The sequence below is a fragment of the Asparagus officinalis genome, chromosome 7, assembly GCF_001876935.1.
Source record: "Asparagus officinalis chromosome 7, Aspof.V1, whole genome shotgun sequence".
Lineage (NCBI taxonomy): Eukaryota > Viridiplantae > Streptophyta > Magnoliopsida > Asparagales > Asparagaceae > Asparagus > Asparagus officinalis.
In genome coordinates, this window is record NC_033800.1 from 65,565,739 (window position 1) to 65,584,990 (window position 19,252).

Below are 19,252 nucleotides of genomic sequence, written 5' to 3' on the forward strand. Positions count from 1 at the left end.
TTTGGAACACATTGCTACCAAGTAAAGTTTAAATTTTCTTCTGTCTCTTGAGTTTATTCAGACTAAAGACCAAGGACAGATTAGCTAACCAAGGATGGTTAGGGGACTCCTCCTGCACCTTCTGCAGTTCCTAGGAATCCCATGATCATTTATTCCTTGAATGTGCTTTCACCAATCAGATTTGGGCTCCATTCCTTTCTAGGTTAAACATAAGCCCTCTCGCAGCAGACATCAGACTTTGTTTACCTATCTGCTATGACTCATCCATCCAATCTTCAGCTCGTCATCTTTGGAGTATATGTTTTCCAACCATCTGTTGGGTCATTTGGCAAGCTAGGAATGACTGCATCTTCTCCAACTTATTCAGCACTCCCCAACAGATTATCAACAAATTAGTTAATTTTCTTATTTTCTAGACAGGTGCATCCGCCTCCAAGAAGTCCATCAAATTGAAGCATATCCTACACTCCTCGGGCCTCCCAGACATCCTGGAATCAAGCGAAGATAGCAATAGGCTCCCCTGACCTCTCAGTTTCTCAGCATGTTCTTCCTACAGATAGCAGGCTGATACCCTCTTCCAGGGCCCCTTTTGTTCTTTTGCGAACCTTTTTTTGTTGTCTATTTTGTTCCCCTGAGACTATCCACTTTGTTGTTTTTTATTCTCCCTTTTGGTAAGTGGATCGGAACAATGAAGATGTTTCCTTATCGGTGACGGCAAGGCCCTCTCCTGGTAGCTCACATCTTCCTTTGGTCCCTTCTTCCTCACCTTCCTAAGTATTTTTCTTTGTAAATATTTATCATCCTTAATTTTAATATTTATACAGGCCCTGTTCTTGTTCTTCTTCTTAAAAAAAAAAGTAAATGCAATACAAACAAATATTGGAAATGTCATCATATTTTGATGCAAATCTATACTACTTATAAAAGAGAATACCCATATCAAAACTTTTTCATACCCATTTTGCCCTTTACAAATTACTTAATTCTAATTTTCTCCTCATCACAATAGTAAGCTTTAATTAGTGTCTTAGACTCTTAACCTTCCATAACTCATTAATTAATGTGCTGAATACGAAAACTCACCAACCCCTTTGGCTTGAATTTAAATCTCCATCAAGTGACATGGCCAATTGAACTCCACGCATAATGCAAAAAATTCCTTCAACTAATGTAGTCATTCACATTATCCACGATAGCCATGAGCTTTTAATGAAACTCCAAGGCTTTTCGTTTCCCGTTTGTTATCCTTATCATTATGCAACAACGCTTAAACTTTTATTGATTTCTATTGACTATATCTTTCATATCTCCCTCATTTCACCATCTCCGCTCTCATCTAAATTTCTCTCTCAACTCCACATTCTCCTCTGTCTTCCTTCATCTTGGTCAATGCTTTGTTCTCCTCCTTATCAATATCTAACCAGCGTTAGCATCTTTCAAATTCAATCTCAAGCCTGTCATTTGTCGAAGGGGGTTATACAAGGAGAGAGCACTGGTATGAAATCCATTTCATAATTTGAGCTCTGTTATATTTCTTCGTCATCTGATCTCTTTGTACATATTGGTTAGTTTTGTTTGATTTCTATGGTTTTAGCTAATTAGATCTCTTCAAAGAGTGATGGCTAGAACTTGTTTTGATCTATTTCTTGTGATAAATTTATATAGCAAGACTGTTCGCGGGAAAATTCGTTGCTTTCTTCATTAATGATTCCATTGTACACTCTTGTAACAGTTTATCGATTACAAAGATCCGGTCTTTTTATAAGATCCGGTTACAACGAAAATCAAATAAAAAGAAATGAAAAATTACAACTTTGTTTCCTTGTTTGTCGAACGAATCACGAGCTCCTGTTTTGCGGTCGCTCGCTTTGTGGGTTCTTTGCCTGCGCCGGGGTTGTTTGCCGTGGACCACCGCGCGATCTAGATCCGGTCGGATCTATGCAGTACGACGGGTATTATTCCACGAAGGAAATAATAGCCGGGAGGGATTGATTCACCAAGGAAACAATCGCTCAAGTCTCGGGATCTAAGACCAAGCTCTGGAGGTGGCTCGGCCTTGGCCGAGCCACCTTGAGGTGGCTCGGCTTGGGCCGAGCCACCTGAAGTTGGCTCGGCTTCGGCCGAGCCCCTCTAGGTGGTGGTTTTTCGGTGTTTTCCGCCTTTGGTTCTGTCCGTGATTTGATTAACTTGGTCTCTGATTTGATGATCTGATTTGGCAGTAAATTGGATTCCTGATTTGGCAGTAAATCCGCTTCTGAGTTGGAGTCCGAAACCGATCTTGATTCGATCGTCATTCGTCCGAGTATGCCTTTGGTTGGATGACTCGTTGACTCTTCGAACCCTTGGCTTGATCCCGCACGTGTATGGATGCATTCCGTCGCTTGATGCGATTCGTCGATCTCGTCAGTTCGTCGGTTTGTACCGAGCTGAGCTAAAGGACCTATAAGCAATTTTATATGCCTACAGATACCCCCTCCAAAGTATTTCAGTCTCGTTCTTTTATAGAAGAGTCTGGACCCTTGGCTTGATCCCGCACGTGTATGGATGCATTCCGTCGCTTGATGCGATTCGTCGATCTCGTCGGTTCGTCGGTTTGTACCGAGCTGAGCTAAAGGACCTATAAGCAATTTTATATGCCTACAAAGACGAAGTGCGCTCAATATCACACCGTCGAAAAAGAAGTCGGCCTAAAGCAAGGTGTGAGAGACATTTTCATCCACTTCGATCGAATTTGTTTTCTTTCTGCATTTTTATTAGATTTATTAAATTTATGTTATTCTTGGGCAAATTTTGACTTTCATTTTCCATGTGATGGATGTGCCTTGGATCTTAGTTTTTTTTGCAGGATCTTTCTCAGAGCTGAATATCTTTCACGTTTTTGTTAGTTTAGATCCTAGATCACATTTGTGCATTTATTATCTTAAAAAACATAACCTTCTAATATCATTGTGGATTTTAGACTTGAGGTTAAATTTTCTAAATTTATTTACTCTTTGTAAATCCTATTATGACCCAAGTTCAGTAGTCTTTTTAGGTGGCAATTTGGTACTACAACTGGTTATTCGTATTCTACTGCAAACAAGAGCATGACTATTTTCTTGAAGCATAACAGTATGCATGATTACCTACTTGATCCAAAGAAGGTATGACCTCTCAGCCTCATAATAACGCTATGTGATATGAGGAACTTAGCTTAGCCTCATAATAACGCTATGTGATATGAGGAACTTAGCTTAGATATTGTAATTAGTTTCGAATGTGCTTTAACTTGAATTGCACTGAGTGTCTAATGTGGTTGGTCTCTTATCATTGCTTGATTATGTCAATTTTATTTATACTATTGATTGTGATACTAATTAAATTTATCATTGCTTGATTATGTCAATTTTATTTATACTATTGATTGTGATACTAATTAAATTCAAAATTTTGAATTTTACAAACATAGTGGTTACTTTTGGAGGTCATTCAAAATTTTGAATTTTACAAACATAGTGGTTACTTTTGGAGGTCAAACTAAAATTTTTGTTGGAGGGAAAAACTAATATAGAATATAAGAAATATAAATATGTAAGTTTGAATGTTTTAATTACACATACAATGTCTATTTCAAATTGGACCTCATATTTTTTATATTTAACAAGTATAAATTCTTTTTATGCAAAACCAAGATTAGTGTTATCTACTAAATATGCTCATGTATAGATATTTTTCTAGAGCTTATATTACAATGTTAAGGAATTTAGTAGTGAGGATCTAACAAGTGAAAGAAAACCTTATTCACACACACGCGCGCACACACACACTTGTTCTTCAAATAACTCCCACCTGACCGATGAGTAGTCTTGTAGGCTGATGGACTCACTGGGGCAAATTATTCTCAGTTTGTTAGTCTTCTCCATAACACTGTAAAACATATATATAATATAACTTGAAATACACATGCCACTTAAGATGGAAATAAATTCTATGTAACTATAATTAATCACATAATTCATACATGTGTTTTTGTGATCAAATGCATTTGAAACTCCATACCTATTTCATTATAATTAATCACATGGTTCATACATGGTTGGGCGTGGTAGCCTTTGACATTTTGTAGTGAAATTTGGATAGGATTGGAATGAAGGTAAAAGTAATTAGCTCATCAAACAGCAAGGAGAGGGAGGCTATTGAACACTTCCAGTGCTGATTCTTTCCTTGATAGCAGTAGTATTGAAAAAAATATAGATATGAACAATATGGATAATTTAAATTTACTCTCTTACTTGATACTATGAGTTTAATTTGGATAGAGGAAATATTTGCAATATGAGAATCTAAGGTGACCTATAAAATGTTTCTAAATTGGGCAAAGTATTGCTTTTTTGGATACATGTGTAAAATTTGCTAAAATAATATTGTAATTTCTGATTATGGACTCATTTGTAATTCTCTACTATATGCATATTTGAAAATGTTATCATTTATTTAATTCATATATTCTATTCTTTCCTGGATCCGACGAGCCAACCTAAAACATTTTACATTCTTTAACTCTCTTTAGAGAGAGATAGAACGCATGCATGGGTGTGAATTTTTAATCGCATGAATTTAGATTTCTAATCTCTAACTCTCTCTGAGATTTTGTGTTTGTTGATGGGATTTTTCTTTTTATATTGTGTCATTTTCAGGGAAAAGTAAAATATAAGAAAAAGATAGAGAAAAATAAGAGGGAAGAATGGTAAGCGCAAAGGCGAGTTTCAAGATCAGAGTAACTTGTCAAGAATTATGAATGTTTTTGTTAAAAAGGGTTTTAGTCTAATTTATTTAATTTTCTCTATAATTTTTTAATGATTCAGATCAAATAGGCATATTTATTCTAAAACCATTGCAGATAAGAGAGGAAAGGTGCAGTCAATTATGCGAGTTGCTCAAGATATCTGAGGTATTGTCATTTGATCTTTTAGAATATAATGATATGATCTAATATGATTTCACCTCCATTTTGGGGGAAGATTTTGATGTGAGTACTTAAATTAATTCATTTAAAATCTTCATATTTGTATCTTTTGATTCAATGTAATTTCGCAAAGTGCAATGAAACATTCATGCCTTGTTTTATCTTCTACACAAACATACATCAGTGGACGTGTTTTCCCAAAGGTTATAGAATTTCCCCAAAGTTATAGAATTTCAGGTCTGACCTTTCTCAAGAAATATTTTGTATTTGATTGGTAGCATATTGCTTAATTTAAATAAATCATTATATTTCTAATGCTTTCATGTTCTGTAAATTTCCTATCACTTTTTTTGGGTTGAAGTTTCACATGTATTGAAACTTAAAGACATGCACAGTGGTGTTGACTTCATCATTGTCACATTATAGTGAGTTTTAATACAATGTGGCATCAACTTCATCCAATGTCTTGCTAAATAATTTTAAAGGTTACTCTCTGTTTAGTTAGAAAGAGCTTTGAATTGGACGTATTAAAGGTCAAACATGCATTTCCCTATTGTCTATGCTATTGCGTTTGTTGCGTGTACTCTATTTTTTTGTTAATTATTGGTTCCGCTCCGAGTGTTTATTGAAGATATTTATGTCTACTGATAGTATTTGCCTCACTATTGACATCCTACTTGGGCGTCTCATATTGTGGCAGAGTACAGATTAGGTTTATTTTCTATGACGACCTTGAATATGATGCTCGCCAATTAGGACTTCAGTTAGCTTTTTAGCAAATGTGGAAAGGATGACATGAGGTGAGTTAAATCCCCATAACTGATACTGGATTGGAGAACTTTTTGTACTTTTAATTGTTGAGCACTTTGTTCTGGCTATATTATTGACCTCTAAGCATTTATAGATATTAGACATGAAGCTTTGAGCGATGGTTTGCGCAAAAAATATGCATCTCTGGAGCATGTATTGAATTTATGGAATATTACGGGGCATCATCTGAAGATGCATTTCATAATTTATTCCTCCCTAAATACGAGGATGACCATCTTTGATTCACAAGACTACATGTTTGCCATCTTTGATTCACAAGACTACATGTTTGATTCCTAAAAATTTTGAGTTGCTTTCTATTTTGATCATTCTTTACTTTTTAACCTTAAACTCGGCGCATAGCTACTATTGCACGCGCAATGTCTATTTATGAAAACTATTAATATTAGTTGGAAAGATATGGATAATATTGTTCTATAATTGACAAAGATTACATAACCTTGAAGAATATGCATATGTAGAAATTCATACAGAAGCATAAATGGAATAAAATCACTCAGATACAAGTAAATATCTTAGAGGTATATTCATTTTGAAATTGAATAAAGAAATCTTAGATAGTGATTGTTAGAAAGTAAACATTGAGATGGATGATATTGAGTTTAATTAATAGGTAGTCATTCAAGTGTTAACTCAATCATTCTTCATCTAATACTCTCTCTCGTTGGTGTAGATGAAAATTATGTTGAGGTCAGGAGAAATTAGCTCGCATGCGTGGGAATTGGCTAATTTTAAGACCGCTTTACGAATCTAACAATAAGATATTAATACTTCTTAATTAAGTATAGAGTCAATAAGATACTAATTTTTTTAATTAAGTCATCTTCCTCTACTCCAAGAAAACCATAAGAATGGCCTTTGTGAACTTCTTAAACACCATGAAGCGCCAGCTTCGTAGCGTATTGATGAGTATTGATACTTTCTTATTGCTAAGAAATTAGAGGTAATTTTGAAGGTGATGGCAGTCTTGGTGGCTCCATTTGGAGCTTGACAACGGATATAATTGCACAACAACACAATGTATGTCTATCATCAGATATAATTACATACTGAATTATTGCTAGAAGAGCATGGATAATGGTCTCGTGTTCACAGTATCATCTTCAAAAGTAGCATAGTCAATCATCAGTAGAAGTACATGGAACTATATTTGGTCACTTAATCACCCATTATAGGTGATATCATCGAGATTTGAATGTTTAGAGAAATATTAATTCTTACATCTTGCAAATAGGTTATGGTATGAACTTAGTTGCAGTGGTGAATTCTTTTAAAGATTTTTTTTATTTTCATTTTTAATTTTTTCCGTATTAATTATCAAGTTAAGAGAATAACATGTAGTTGATTAACTACAATTTGTTGATATGGTCATGTGAGTATAAATTTGTGACATATACAAGTAATTAGGAGAAATTAGCTCTTGCTTATAGATTTTTTTCCCTCGCATCAATTTATAATTATAAACTTTTAAATTTGTTTAATTTGTCGATTCATTAACACACCCATATGTTGATTAACATGGTTGTTCTCTCAGAGAAAATCTTTAAAATAATAAGTGAGTACCTACTATTTCACTTTGACATCTCAAAGTTTACCAATTTTTAACTTTGAAACCCCCAAAGTACTTTTTTCAATATTTTTGATATCCCACTGTTTTAATCGTATTTTAGTTTCATAACCCCAAAGTACTTTTTAACACTATGATATCCCAAGGTTTCTATCTCATTTAACTTTGATACCTACATCTAGATCTATTAGATTTTTTTATTAATTTTCTACTGCTGTTTTAGCAACTGGGCAAACTGAATCTAAATGTATCAGATGCTAAAGGCACCATACAAATTAAACAAAAGATCTAACACAACTTGGATAGGGTATCAGAGTGAAATATGATTGGAACTTTGGATATTAAAATGTTACATGAATACCTTGGGTATCGAAGTAAAATTGGATTCAAAGTTTGGGGTATCAAAGTGTTAAGAAATCCTTCAGCCTATTGAAGTAGAAAGATGTAAACTTTAGGATATCAAAGTGAAAATTATCATTTTCGTTTTAGCTCATCCTCTTATAATATTGCAAGTTTAAGGATTATTCCGTATTTAACAAGCAATTTTTCCCCTCTGCAAATGTATCCTCTAGCAATATTGTTTTCAAGGTTGATCTTTGAACTAGCATGTTTTTGTTTTTTCTTTCTTTGTATAGGTTGTGTAGCTTGAATGAGAAGTCCACTCTCATCTTAGGGATGTAATGTTAGTTCATTATGGATGTAGCTAACATTGAATAAATCTAAACCATATTTGTGTGTAGTTGCTTAATTTGTGTGTAGTTGCATAATTGTTTTTTTAGGTAAATGTTAGTTCATTGCGAGATTTTTGTTGTTTGATTTGTTTCTTTTTTTTTGAAGTTGTTGCATTTTTGGTGAATTTGCCCATTTATGTTTGTTTTCTGTGAAGATTGTGGTGAAGGCGATGCTGATAATAGACTCTTGTATAAGCATGATGCTTGTACTATTATTGTAGAGTTAATCTCTACTCTATGTGAAGTATAAATGCGTGCTTCATAAAAATATTAATAATGATGTTTGCAGCATTAGTTGACCTTCAGAGGTTTCCCCCATAGAGTTCCTAACATGCATCACGTGCAACGCACGTTTTGCATACTAGTATTATCAAAAGTAAGAAGATATCTATAAACTTAGCTTAAAATAATGAAATAAAATCATTTGTAGATAAAATATGAAAAACTACTTATCAACATTATCTAAAGTGTTTTCAGAAAGATTTGTTGAAAATTATCCACTTATTATTGTGATACAGATTTTGAAAATTTGTTGACGGTATCACTTGCACATCCAAATGAAGGTGCCGCAACGCCAGTAAAGATAATAGGACGTCAACGCCACTATACTTGATTATTGCATACAATTCGTGGGCCCTCACTCGCTCGCTCACTCACACTTACAGCTATCCATATTAATTAATTAATGCTAGTCATTTCTGTTTCTTCGTTTCCCCACATAATATACAAAAATGATTGTGTCTACCGCGATACGCTTTTTGGCCCACCCTCCCCTCTATCCTTCCCTCATCGGTTTTGAACTTTTTCTCACTGCAATGCAGATTTGCTCTGATTAGTCAAATATTCTTTTTGTTTTCTTTTTATTTTTCTTTAATCCTTAGCATTACAGATTTTCATAGATATGATTTGCATGTATTGTCTAAATTTTTTCTTCTTCTCAAATACTTGTAAGAGTGCAGTTATCACGCATCAACCACATCTAATGTGTATTAGTCAATGCATGATTGCTACAGATGCTACATCTTTCTTATACATATATATATATAATACAGTTAAGTTTAGAAGAGAAAGAACAAGAAGCAAATGTATCAATTGTACAATATCAAGTACAATGACGGATCTAGAATTTCGGAAAAGTGGTGTGACTGTATAATAATAATTTAAAATTTTACAATTATTTTTAATGAGTTTCATATTATAATAAAGCACATAATCGCATCAGTAGTAACATTGTCGTCTCAATATATGTAGCTAAAAAGTCATTGAGTCAATCATTCATTTTATTTAGCAACTTGCTCTTGCTTGACTTTATTGCATATTCAACTCTTTCGACAATCACCTTATCTACAGATAAACCATTGTCATCTTCAAAAGAAAGAACACCAAACAGATTTTATGCTTTTTAGTCATCATCATCTTCTTTTAAGGCTTGTTTGGGAAAGGTTTAGAGACGAGAGATTAAGGATAAGGTTTAACATAGCGAGCCCATTTGTTAAACCGAAGGGTTAAATATGTTAATCGGTTAGGTAAGTTTATTTTAATTCTTGTGGACATTTTTTGTATTTGGGAATGAAAAAAGAATTATGATTGCTTTCTTTAGAAATAGAGGGGTTTATCTCTTAATCTATCTAAATAGGTGGACTTGTAATTCTCTCGTTTTGAGGGGTTAATTCATGTTGTCCGCTCTAGAGGGATTTGTAAACTCTTCTTCTATTTTTAGTGTTTGAAAAATCAGGAGAGGTTAACTCAGTTTAGACCATAAGTAAATTTTTTGTGTTTGACAGACTAATTGCAGACTAAGGAGGGAATTAAGTCTCCTTAACTCCTCACTTAGCCCTTTGTCAAATGGTTATTTCCTTCAAATTAGTAAACCTTGCATCAGGTCCAGGAAGAGGGGCTATGGACGGAGGATGAGGTTTTAAGGTGGAGAAGGAGGTGCAAAGATATATGGGATCGTAGAGATGGAAAAAAAAAATCTAATCGAATATTTTTGTCATGAAATTGAATTATAGAATGACATTTAAGTTGGGTGGGGTCTCGTAGGAAGTAGGAGATTTCGAGCACGGTCCTTTAATTTTATTTTTGGTGTCAGTGGTGGGTTAGGTTTTTAGATTAATGAGTTTTAAGCATGGCTAGGATTGCTATTCCTTGACCATTTGTTGAAAGTAGATCCACTTGTGAGCGAGTAGAGAGATGAGAAATAAAAATAAAAAGTGGATTTTCCTTGATTCGAAAGGTGCTCTCTGTTTCATTTCCTAAAAAAGTAGGAAATGGAAAGTGAAGCCAGAAGCACACTTTCTATCATTTGTGAGTGTTTCTTGGAAAATTTTTATGTGTGTTTGTTTCGCATGAAAAACATGGAATGGAAAAGCATTTCCTCTATTTCTATAATTTGGTTCAAAATCTAAAAATAAGAAAGTTGATTAATGTGGCCATTATTTTAATGGATTTATTAGAATCCAGCTCAAAAAATTGCCTTAAGAATCTCTTTCATTATTTTATTGCAGCTTTCCATCTTATTTTCGAGCTTGAAATTAAGAAATAGTTTCTTATTTTCTTGATCTAATACCTATTTTTGGGCCACTTCTATGAAAAGTAACTTGCGAAGTAAACATCAGAAACAAAACAAGTTGGAAATGAATCTGAGCAAAACCCTACGCCTTCATTTGTTACATGGAAATGGGTGAGAATGAAATACTCAATCCCACTTCTCATTCATGCACACTGAACATGACATCTTTTTGGAAACTAGAATGCTCATTCTCACTTCTCTTTCATTCCCACTTTTCGTGGAAATAGACATCCCCATTGCATTGGTAGAGAATAAACATTCCAACTTAAATGAGAATGAAAAAAAAATTAAATTAAATACCAAATATGCCATGATTTATTATACCAAAAATAAAAGGGAAAATTGCTTCTAGCCCCCAAAACGATTAAAGCCCCCCAAAACAATTCCATTATTCCTTTAGCCTCCAAACCCTTCCCCACGTGACCTGACATGCAAAAACAAAAAACTTTTCCCAAAATGCCCTCATGTAGCCGATCACTCTATCAAGCCGATCATCAGAGAGTGAACGGTAGTACTGTAAGCATTAAATGCTGATTAGAAAGTGAATTTGGAGGCAAAAAAACCACATTTCCCTCTCTATTCTAACCATTTTCTTTCCTCCTCCGCAGTAAATCCATCTCTTCCCCATTTGCTTACCCCAACTACTCTCTCCCGACCACTTAATTCTCCTCAATAAATCCTCTTTGATTCTTTAACTACTTTTATTTAAAATAACGGATGGATCCCTTCTTTGCATGGTTATAAATACAAAAAGCAACAAAGAGGGTGAGGGTGTCTTCGTAGTTATCAACGAGTCTACAGAAATTATTAGCTTGAAATATCAAGTGTCCCAAAGACTTAAACTATCATTGCAATCTCTTTTACTAAAATTCATATCTGAAAGGGAAAAGAAGTTTAGTTTTTCAATTGATAATGACGACGACTTGAGGTTGATGTTTGAGTATTGTCGTGGTAATGGATTTACAGACATAAACTTGTATGCTACCTTCGCTGGGGAATCTTCAACTTCTCAGAACACCCAAACTTCTCCAGAAAATGTGTAAGCATTTCATTTTTAATTTTTATATGAGTTCGTTGATAGGTTATGAGTTGGTTGTTAACCTTATACATTAGTTGCAGAGGTTATGAGTTGGTTGTCAATGTTATTAGTTAGTTGTTAAGTTTATGAGTTGGTTGTCAACCTTTATGAGATAGTTTTAAGTTGGTTACAAAGATTATGAGTTGGTTGTTAAGGTTATGAGTTTGTTGTTAAGGTTATGAGTTTGTTGTTAATGTTATGTATTGGTTATTAAGGTTAGAGCTTGGTTGTGTTAAGGTTATAGTTTGGTTGTTAAGCTTAGCAGATATTTATGAGTTTTTGTTAACTTTATGAGCTGGTTGATAAGGTTATGGTTGGCTATTAAGTATTAATATTTTTTTACTTTTACAGGACTATCCTGACAAAAAATTCGTGATGCGCAGCTGCTACACTCACTTAAACAATGTAATGATGAGCGTATTCCTAAGGACAATCCCACTGGCGACTCGGTCATATTGATGAAAGATATAATTAACAACCACACCAAGATCCTAGTTGAGTGGCACACAACCATATGTGAAATTGGTCAAAAATTTAATAGTGCTGTTGAAGTTAGATTAGCACTTCAATACTACTCAATTGTGAAAAGGTTCGATTATGATTTTTACCATAATGAACAAAGATGTATAAGAGTCCATTGTCGATTCAGTGACACACTAGATTACCCTTGGATGTTGTTTGCTTCCCCTACTTAGAAATTTCTCAATTATGTCTATAAAGAATTTCTTTTATACCTACACTTGCGATCAATACGGAGCTAATGCTGGAAACTCAAGGGCATCAAGAAAATTTATTGCAAGTTAAATACCATCTGTTTTGAAGGTTAGGCTAGATCTTCATCCAATTGATATCAAGAATAACTTGCTCTCACATTATGGCATCAAGATTAACTACTGTAAAACATGGAAAAGTAAAGAGAGAGCAAAACAGGACCTGTTCGGTGATGATGATGAGGCCTACAATTCACTGAGATGGTAAATTCTTTTATCCTATTGTTTTAGTTGTTAGGGTTATGTATTGGTTGCTAACCTTATGTTTTAGTTGTTAATGTTATGTATTGGTTGTTAACATTATGTTTTGGTTGTTAAGATTATACGTTGGTTGTTAAGATTATGATTTGGTTGTTAAGGTTATGGGTTGGTTGTTAGGATTATCAGTTGATTGTTAGGTTTATGTATTTGTTGTTAAGTTTTATCTGTTGGTTATTAGGGTTATGAGTTTGTTATGAAGGTTATGAATCAGTTGCTAAGGTTACCGCTTTGTTGTTATATTTATGCAGGTATGAAGCCATGGTTCTAGCAACTAATCCAGGAAGTCGTGTTGCTATTGATGCTAATGATAGAAGATTTAGGTGTTTGTTCATAAGTTATAATGCCTGTATTGAAGGGTTCATTGCTGGATGTAGGCCTCTCTTATTTTTGGATGTAATATTTCTTAAAGACCGCTACAGTGGTATACTACTTAGTGCCACAGGATATGACAGAAACCAAGGAATATTTCTTCTTGCTTATTGCGTATGTGACCAGGAGAATGAGGATAATTGGAAATGGTTCTTACAAGGAGAGTGGACGATACTATATGATAAGAAAAAGCCTTACAATCCTCTACATCATCTGGTAATGATTTTTGATGCCGACAAGGGTATTATGATAGCAGTCAAGGAATTCTTTCCAGATACTTTTCATTTAATGTGTGTTCTGCATCTAGTCGAGAATTTCAAAAAAAGATGAAGGAATTGGGTCACAAGGCAAATGTCACTCAAATTTTGGGTGATTTATTACAAACTACGGCTTATAAGTACACAATTTCCGACTAGGTTGATTACACGCAAGAATTGGCATCGATCGATCAAAGGTCTTATGTTACTGCAATGGAATACTCCCCGGATAGATGGACAAACGCTTATTTTTCTGGTATAAGGTATAATAACATTGTTTGAACTTTACTTGTTAAGACTACATTTTAGTTGTTAAGGTTACAATAAGTCTATAGATTTGTTATTAAGGTTAGGTTTTGATTGTTAAGGGTACAATTTTGTTGTTAAGGTTACTATTTTGTTGTTACATTTACAGATTTTTTGTTAAGGTTAGGTTTTGGTTGTTAAGATTAGATTTTTATTGTTAAGTTTAGGTTTTGGTTGTTAAGATTAGATTTTTTAAGTTTACATTTTTATTGTTAAGGTTAGATTTTGGTTGTTAAGGTTGGAGTTTTATTGTTAAGTTTATCGTTTTATTGTGAAGGTTAGGATTTTGTTGTTAAGTTTATCATTTTGTTGTTAAGATTAGATTTTGGTTGTTAAGGTTACGTCTTAGTTGTTATGCTTACATCTTAGTTGTTAATGTTACAGGCAAACTTATGAAATTTTTTCATGTGATTTACAGGTATGGCCATTTTACTTCGAATGTTGTTGAGTCTTTCAATAGTTAGATAAGAAAGGCACGAATATTACGAATCTTACCTTTGGTGGAGACGATACGAAAGCAAATCATAGAGCACATGCATGAAAGAAGGCTTATGACAGCGAAATATGTCCGAAAACAGAGATAGTGTTGAGTGATAATATTCATCATGGAAGCTGCTTGTATATTAAACATTCGACAGAAGATATTGTGAATGTTGAATCTAATAAAACTTGCCATGTAGATTTGAAGAATCGAACACGTTCATGCAGGTCTTGGGATATCACTCGCATTCCTTGTAAGCACGCTTGTGCTGCAATTACTTGGATGGTACGAGACACTTATCAATATTATGATTGGTTTATAACGGTTAAAGTATTCAGAGCAACTTATGAATCAATCCTCTTTCCTATTCCAGATTAGGAGGAGCGCGTTGTACCGCCAGAAGACCACCTGTTAAAGCCTCCCCTTACTAAAAAAGACATAGAAGACCATGTACTAAACGAATAAACAACAGGTCGTTGAACACTTGTTCTGTTAAGTGCCCCCACTGCCACATAGAACGTCACAATCGACAAACTTGCAACGATCCTATCTTGTTTCTAAACATATGTATTACTTAGTAACGTTTTGTATTAGCATCTAACAATATGTATTGGATGATGCCTTTTTGGAATGTCTATTATAATGTTGTGCATTCAAATTATGGCTTTGTTGTTAAGCTTAAGACAATGTTGTTAAGGTTACTGCTTAGTTGATAAGGTTATGATTTGGTTATTAATGTTATAAATTAATTGTTAAGGTTATGGATTGGTTGTTAAGGTTAGGGCTTGGTTGTTAAGATTATGGCTTGGTTGTTAAGCTTATGGATTGGTTGTTAAGGTTATGACTAAGTTGTTATGGTTAATGTTTAGTCATTATGGTCATCACTTAGTTGTTATGGTTACAACTTAGTTGTTATGGTTATGGCTTTGTTGTTGAGGTTATAGTTTCGCTGTCATGGTTATGGTTTAAGTTGTTCTGCTTACGTTTAAATAGTTATGCTTATGGCTAAATTGTTATGGTTAAGGCTTAGTTAACAGCTTAATAACATACCCGTAACCTAAACAACTAATAGATTATTCCCTATAAATTATTCATAACCTAAACAACTAATGGACTACTCCCCATAAACTTACTTACAGGTCATAAATAATTAAATATTTACAACAATTACGTATTTGCATTCAACAATAACAGTCTATGACACAGAGCTTCTTTCAATGTCATCATCGTCAAGTATACCAAGATATTTTTTTCCTCCTCCTGCCTTTAATTAGTAAATAGGCTTCTAGCTTCGCTCGTATGACCCATGTGTTATGTTCTTTGGGCGTGAGGTGCAGAACGCTTCTACCTTCAATAATATCTTTTATACACAGGTAGACGTAGATCCCGCAGTCATACTTACACACAAATAAATATACACTATTAAAAATGTTAAGAAACTCAAATCCCTAAGGTTAACAACCAACCTATAACCTTCATATCTAATACCTAAGGATAACAACCAATCTATAACCTTAACAACCAAACCCTAAGTTTCACAACCAAAGCTTAACCTTAACAACCAATATGTAACCTTAAAAACAAAACCCTACACTTCACAACCAAAGTCTAACCTTAACAATAAATCTCCAACAATAACAACCAAAAGAGTTTCAGAAAACTTACGATCCCTTTTGTTCCTTGGATAGAACTATGATTGGGTTGAATACGCTGTATAATTTATTCTCGTGGAAGCCAACTTTAATGTAGTTGAAAGCTTTAACAATATTGAGTAGAAGTTCCCAATGTCCAGATCGTTCTTTTAAGGAGTCATAATGTTTGGCAACATTATTTTTTACATCAAACTCCAGGAGATGCCAATGATCTCCTTGGACAATGAGAACTAGGAGGTTAGTAATTCATTCATCAATGAAACTTTTGATGAAGATTTCATATGCATCTCGGTAGTCAGATTTTTCCACATGTATTGTATGTTGTAATCAAGAATTAGACTGATTAGTCATTTTTAACATAGAATAAAATAGATAATAGATATATGTGTTCGCGGTGAAAATTGCCTTCATTGAATTCATTGTCATCTTGAATAACTGTTTTTTTTTGGTTACAAAAGATCCGGTCTTTTTTAGATCCGGTTACAACGAAATCAAAGAAAAAGAAAAAATTACAACTTTTCTTTTACAACTTTCCTTTAGAACAAATCGCAAGATCCTGTTTTGCGGTCTCTTGCTTGTGTGGGTTCTTTGCCGACGCCGGGGTTAATCCGTGGACCACCGCGCGATCTAGATCCGGTCGGATCTACACGATTTGACGGGTATTATTTCGCTAAGGAAATAATAGCCGGGGTGGATTAATTCACCAAGGAAATAATCGCCCTTAGTTCTCGGGATCAAAGGCCAAGCTTTGATCCGGAGTATGATCTCGTGTAGATCTCAGATCTGAGCTTTACCTCTCTCGAACTCCTGCCTTTTGTGACGTGGATGCTCGCCGAGAACCAGATCTGAATGTTCAAGTCCTCAAGTCTTAGAAACTCCAAGCTCAATTCTCAATTCGGCAGAGTTTCGGCTCTCAAAGTTCCAACCCTTGAAAAATGAACCAAGGGGGCCTATTTATAGGCTCTCTGAACTGTGCCCGTGCACAGATCTGGGTCGGCCACCCAGGGGTGGCCGGCACTTGGATGACTCGTTGACTCTTCGAACCCTTGGCTTGATTCCACACATGAATGGATGTATTCCGTTGCTTGCGTGCGATTCGTCAACTTCGTCGCCTCGTTGGTTCGTCGGTTTGTGCCGAGCTATGCTAAGGGACCTATAAGCAATTTTGTACGCCTACAGATACCCCCTCCAAAGTATTTCAGCCTCGTTCTTTTATAGAAGAGTCTGGAATACTTTGGATATGATTGTCCCAACCTTCAATCGGTGTAACGGGACTTTGGAATGGCTTCTGTTCTTGATTCCTTCAATCTTCCAGGCTATTCGGTGCTTTGTCGAATGTCTGTAAGAGTTCCGGTGCTGCATTTATTGTCTGACCGTTGTTGGAATTTTAAACTTGAAGTCGATTCCTGATTTTCTAATCTTTAGCTGACCATCGATTGTTGGCGTTGAGTTTTTATTTGCGACGCGTTGTCCGGCGTAGTGTTGTTTAGTTATCCTTAAAAATATTTATGAAAAATATTCTCCAGGAACTTCTCAACCAAAAATAGGGAATAGTTTATACTCATATACCTTATTGGAGTAATTTCTGTGCCCAAATGAGCTGAACCGGCTTGATAATGAGCCAAAAAAGGCAGTAATTAGGCTCAAAAAATTTTCTGATCTTTCCGAACATGTGGGAGAGGCAAGAATAAACCAAGGACTGAACCCTCTGTCGATTTGAAGTTGTTTCGATGCTCGATTCAGCTTCAATTTGAATTCTGGTTCAAACCAGGTCTGGTCCGGTTCAACTTTGTCTGGTCTGGTTCAACTTGGTCTTGGTTCAACATTATAAAAGAGGGTTTTTTCCCCTCATTAGGGCCGCCCCCCCTGACCCTTTTTCCACTTTTCTCTTCCCTCGAGCATCCTTTCTCCCTCAAAACCTCATAGTTGCATTAGATCTAGTCTTCCTTTGGATTCTTGACTGAGAAATCCCTCAAAAATCTTTACTCTCAGGCCCCTCGAGCGCGTGGTCTGAGTCTCTTTCAAGATCTGATTTTTATTGGATCCACGAGCTTTTCCTCAGGTAAATCTTCAACCATTTTAGCATTTTTTATGCTTAATTCAATTTATGAATTTGTGGGGTCGCATGCGAAGGTTAAGATTAAGATTTGGCGCCTCGAGCTCACCTTTCAGGGGGGAGAATTGCAAAAAGAGGAACTTTTTTTTCTGGATCTGATCCCTTAACTTATTTTGTAGGTCTCTATGTCTCGTATTGCGAGGGGTCAATCCTCTACCGCGTCGGCTGATGGTGCGCCTCCCTCTTATGCTGGTGAGCTATTTTTGGAAATCTACAAATTAGTCCATTTTTTCTTGGAAATTTGCAAATTGGTCCTTTTCACCCCATTTTGTTCTCCTTGGCGAGGCAATCGGGAAGAGCCTTGATTCTCCTTGGCGAGGATCGATGCTTTAAAGATATGTTTTGCTTGGTCAAAACTATATCTCAAAATCAATAAAGGGGGCGTTTTGACGCTGCATTGTGCCTTATAAGGCAGGGATATATAGTCGATATACCCTATCTTATAAGTGCATAATGTGGCCAAATCGTCTCACCCTTTATAAGGCAGTGACTCTATCTTACCCATTCGTAGGATGAGTTCAACTTCCTTTTATAATTGAGACTAACAAATGTTTAAATGTTTGCTTCCAGTGGAATATCCTTCTGGAGCGTTTTCATCTCACGCAGTGTATGGGCGTCGTGGCGAGTATTATTCGACTTCCGACGATTTTTCCCCTATCCCAGTCACTCCTCAGTTTGCTTCGCGTGTTTATTGATGCTGAGCAGTGGCTTTATAAGACTGGCAGTGGTTTCATATATTTGCCGAAGATTCCTCGGCATCGTTCGTTGACTGAGCTCCGGCGTCAGGCTGTGACACGGGAGATGTCGTGGCGCTTGACGGAGGAGCATGAGAGCGTTCACTGCGGATACATTACTCATCAGGCATTTCCTGGTTCGAGCAGGAGTCACATCACTGGATTGCATCCTGGAGTATTGGGGTTAGATGCACCGCCACGTAACGAGCTTCTTGCCGCTGCTTCTACTTTGAAGAATCGCCTCGCTGCTTTAGGACGGGAGATGCCTGCGACACGCCACAGGTTTTATGGTTGGGTCCATTCTTTGGATAAGCTTTGGTGGACTCGCATGACGAAATACGTCTTGAGCCGATGGAGCGAGGAGTTGCACGCTTGTGGTCTGTATGCAGCCGTTCGTGCCACCATGTATGGTTTACCTGTTAGCCTTCTTCGCTTTGTGCGAGCTCTACAACCCGGATTCGAACACTTTTCTGACCCGGCAAGGGGAGTTGGGCTTGGCCCTCCATGAGATGCACAGGATTTCTGGTTTGCCCATGGGACAGATGTTATATCAGGAATATTTTCCCTCCAACCAAGAATTGA